The sequence below is a fragment of the Haliotis rubra genome, unplaced genomic scaffold (genome assembly GCF_003918875.1).
Source record: "Haliotis rubra isolate DU_JTF1 unplaced genomic scaffold, ASM391887v1 Scf169, whole genome shotgun sequence".
In the NCBI taxonomy this organism is placed as follows: Eukaryota; Metazoa; Mollusca; class Gastropoda; order Lepetellida; family Haliotidae; genus Haliotis; species Haliotis rubra.
The window spans coordinates 46196-51044 of record NW_025765658.1 but is presented as its reverse complement, the minus strand read 5'-3'; positions in this window follow the sequence as shown (position 1 = coordinate 51044).

The following is a 4849-nucleotide window of genomic DNA, read 5'->3' as shown; positions in this document are numbered from 1 at the left end:
GCCAAAACAGCCAAGAGGGTGCAGGGAGGGGCCAAGACATCATTGTGCATTTAAGTTTTTCTGTGCACTTAAGGACTGCTATAGGAAACCTTAAGTGCACAGAAAACCTTAAATGCACAATGGACCTTTTAAAAAGGCACAGCAAAAACAACATGCATTTCATTTCCTACCAGTCCCCTGGGGTGCTTGGGGCTGGATGAAGCTCTCCTGGGCAGCTGGCAGAACCTCTGTGGTGCAGCTGACTGTCCGCCTTGACGCGCCGAGGAAGTGGCCCAGCTTGGCTGAAATGGGGAGAGAGAGTGAATGAAATTTTCAGTCTAGAGAGGGGTTGTACATGGTCAAAGGGATAAGGTGGGGCCTCTGCACCAGCCAAAACAGCCAAGAGGGTGCAGGAGGGGCCAAGACATCATTGTGCATTTAAGGTTTTTCTGTGCACTTAAGGACTGCTATAGGAAACCTTAAGTGCACAGAAAAGCCTTAAATGCACAATGGACCTTTTTAAAAAAGGCACAGCAAAAACAACATGCATTTCATTTCCTACCAGTCCCCTGGGGTGCTTGGGGCTGGATGAAGCTCTCCTGGGCAGCTGGCAGAACCTCTGTGGTGCACGCTGACTGTCCGCCTTGACAGCGCCGAGGAAGCGGCCCAGCTTGGCTGAAATGGGAGAGAGAGTGAATGAAATTTTCAGTCTAGAGGGGTTGTACATGGTCAAAGGGATAAGGTGGGGCCTCTGCACCAGCCAAAAACAGCCAAGAGGGTGCAGGGAGGGGCCAAGACATCATTGTGCATTTAAGATTTTTCTGTGCACTTAAGGACTGCTATAGGAAACCTTAAGTGCACAGAAAAGCCTTAAATGCACAATGGACCTTTTTAAAAAGGCACAGCAAAACAACATGCATTTCATTTCCTACCAGTCCCCTGGGGTGCTTGGGGCTGGATGAAGCTCTCCTGGGCAGCTGGCAGAACCTCTGTGGTGCACACTGACTGTCCGCCTTGACGCGCCGAGGAAGCGGCCCAGCTTGGCTGAAATGGGAGAGAGAGTGAATGAAATTTTCAGTCTAGAGGGGTTGTACATGGTCAAAGGGATAAGGTGGGGCCTCTGCACCAGCCAAAAACAGCCAAGAGGGTGCAGGGAGGGGCCAAGACATCATTGTGCATTTAAGGTTTTTCTGTGCACTTAAGGACTGCTATAGGAAACCTTAAGTGCACAGAAAAGCCTTAAATGCACAATGGACCTTTTTAAAAAAGGCACAGCAAAAACAACATGCATTTCATTTCCTACCAGTCCCCTGGGGTGCTTGGGGCTGGATGAAGCTCTCCTGGGCAGCTGGCAGAACCTCTGTGGTGCATGCTGACTGTCCGCCTTGACACGCCGAGGAAGCGGCCCAGCTTAGCTGAAATGGGAGAGAGTGTGAATGAAATTTTCAGTCTAGAGAGGGTTGTACATGGTCAAAGGGATAAGGTGGGGCCTCTGCACCAGCCAAAAACAGCCAAGAGGGTGCAGGGAGGGGCCAAGACATCATTGTGCATTTAAGATTTTTCTGTGCACTTAAGGACTGCTATAGGAAACCTTAAGTGCACAGAAAAGCCTTAAATGCACAATGGACCTTTTTAAAAAGGCACAGCAAAAACAACATGCATTTCATTTCCTACCAGTCCCCTGGGGTGCTTGGGGCTGGATGAAGCTCTCCTGGGCAGCTGGCAGAACCTCTGTGGTGCACGCTGACTGTCCGCCTTGACGCGCCGAGGAAGTGGCCCAGCTTGGCTGAAATGGGAGAGAGAGTGAATGAAATTTTCAGTCTAGAGAGGGTTGTACATGGTCAAAGGGATAAGGTGGGGCCTCTGCACCAGCCAAAAACAGCCAAGAGGGTGCAGGGAGGGGCCAAGACATCATTGTGCATTTAAGATTTTTCTGTGCACTTAAGGACTGCTATAGGAAACCTTAAGTGCACAGAAAAGCCTTAAATGCACAATGGACCTTTTTCAAAAAGGCACAGCAAAACAACATGCATTTCATTTCCTACCAGTCCCCTGGGGTGCTTGGGGCTGGATGAAGCTCTCCTGGGCAGCTGGCAGAACCTCTGTGGTGCACGCTGACTGTCCGCCTTGACGCGCCGAGAAGTGGCCCAGCTTGGCTGAAATGGGAGAGAGAGTGAATGAAATTTTCAGTCTAGAGGGGGTTGTACATGGTCAAAGGGATAAGGTGGGGCCTCTGCACCAGCCAAAAACAGCCAAGAGGGTGCAGGGAGGGGCCAAGACATCATTGTGCATTTAAGGTTTTTCTGTGCACTTAAGGACTGCTATAGGAAACCTTAAGTGCACAGAAAAGCCTTAAATGCACAATGGACCTTTTTCAAAAAGGCACAGCAAAACAACATGCATTTCATTTCCTACCAGTCCCCTGGGGTGCTTGGGGCTGGATGAAGCTCTCCTGGGCAGCTGGCAGAACCTCTGTGGTGCACGCTGACTGTCCGCCTTGACGCGCCGAGGAAGTGGCCCAGCTTGGCTGAAATGGGAGAGAGAGTGAATGAAATTTTCAGTCTAGAGGGGGTTGTACATGGTCAAAGGGATAAGGTGGGGCCTCTGCACCAGCCCAAAACAGCCAAGAGGGTGCAGGGAGGGGCCAAGACATCATTGTGCATTTAAGGTTTTTCTGTGCACTTAAGGACTGCTATAGGAAACCTTAAGTGCACAGAAAACCTTAAATGCACAATGGACCTTTTAAAAAGGCACAGCAAAACAACATGCATTTCATTTCCTACCAGTCCCCTGGGGTGCTTGGGGCTGGATGAAGCTCTCCTGGGCAGCTGGCAGAACCTCTGTGGTGCACACTGACTGTCATTTGACGCCGAGGAAGTGGCCCAGCTTGGCTGAAATGGGAGAGAGAGTGAATGAAATTTTCAGTCTAGAGGGGGTTGTACATGGTCAAAGGGATAAGGTGGGGCCTCTGCACCAGCCAAAAACAGCCAAGAGGGTGCAGGGAGGGGCCAAGACATCATTGTGCATTTAAGATTTTTCTGTGCACTTAAGGACTGCTATAGGAAACCTTAAGTGCACAGAAAACCTTAAATGCACAATGGACCTTTTTAAAAAAGGCACAGCAAAAACAACATGCATTTCATTTCCTACCAGTCCCCTGGGGTGCTTGGGGCTGGATGAAGCTCTCCTGGGCAGCTGGCAGAACCTCTGTGGTGCACGCTGACTGTCCGCCTTGACGCCGAGGAAGCGGCCCAGCTTGGCTGAAATGGGAGAGAGAGTGAATGAAATTTTCAGTCTAGAGAGGGTTGTACATGGTCAAAGGGATAAGGTGGGGCCTCTGCACCAGCCAAAAACAGCCAAGAGGGTGCAGGGAGGGGCCAAGACATCATTGTGCATTTAAGAGTTTTTCTGTGCACTTAAGGACTGCTATAGGAAACCTTAAGTGCACAGAAAACCTTAAATGCACAATGGACCTTTTTAAAAAAGGCACAGCAAAAACAACATGCATTTCATTTCCTACCAGTCCCCTGGGGTGCTTGGGGCTGGATGAAGCTCTCCTGGGCAGCTGGCAGAACCTCTGTGGTGCACGCTGACTGTCCGCCTTGACGCGCCGAGAAGTGGCCCAGCAGCTGGCTGAAATGGGAGAGAGTGAATGAAATTTTCAGTCTAGAGAGGGTTGTACATGGTCAAAGGGATAAGGTGGGGCCTCTGCACCAGCCCAAAACAGCCAAGAGGGTGCAGGGAGGGGCCAAGACATCATTGTGCATTTAAGATTTTTCTGTGCACTTAAGGACTGCTATAGGAAACCTTAAGTGCACAGAAAAGCCTTAAATGCACAATGGACCTTTTCAAAAAGGCACAGCAAAAACAACATGCATTTCATTTCCTACCAGTCCCCTGGGGTGCTTGGGGCTGGATGAAGCTCTCCTGGGCAGCTGGCAGAACCTCTGTGGTGTGCAGCTGACTGTCCCTTGACAGCGCCGAGGAAGTGGCCCAGCTTGGCTGAAATGGGGAGAGAGTGAATGAAATTTTCAGTCTAGAGAGGGGTTGTACATGGTCAAAGGGATAAGGTGGGGCCTCTGCACCAGCCAAAACAGCCAAGAGGGTGCAGGGAGGGGCCAAGACATCATTGTGCATTTAAGGTTTTCTGTGCACTTAAGGACTGCTATAGGAAACCTTAAGTGCACAGAAAAACCTTAAATGCACAATGGACCTTTTAAAAAAGGCACAGCAAAAACAACATGCATTTCATTTCCTACCAGTCCCTGGGGTGCTTGGGGCTGGATGAAGCTCTCCTGGGCAGCTGGCAGAACCTCTGTGGTGCACACTGACTGTCCGCCTTGCACGCGCCGAGGCGGCCCAGCTTGGCTGAAATGGGAGAGAGAGTGAATGAAATTTTCAGTCTAGGGGTTGTACATGGTCAAAGGGATAAGGTGGGGCCTCTGCACCAGCCAAAACAGCCAAGAGGGTGCAGGGAGGGGCCAAGACATCATTGTGCATTTAAGATTTTTTCTGTGCACTTAAGGACTGCTATAGGAAACCTTAAGTGCACAGAAAAGCCTTAAATGCACAATGGACCTTTTTCAAAAAGGCACAGCAAAAACAACATGCATTTCATTTCCTACCAGTCCCCTGGGGTGCTTGGGGCTGGATGAAGCTCTCCTGGGCAGCTGGCAGAACCTCTGTGGTGCTGCTGACTGTCATGTGCCCGCTTGAGGAAGCGGCCCAGCAGCTGAAATGGGAGAGAGAGTGAATGAAATTTTCAGTCTAGAGAGGGTTGTACATGGTCAAAGGGATAAGGTGGGGCCTCTGCACCAGCCCAAAACAACTAAGAGGGTGCAGGGAGGGGCCAAGACATCATTGTGCATTT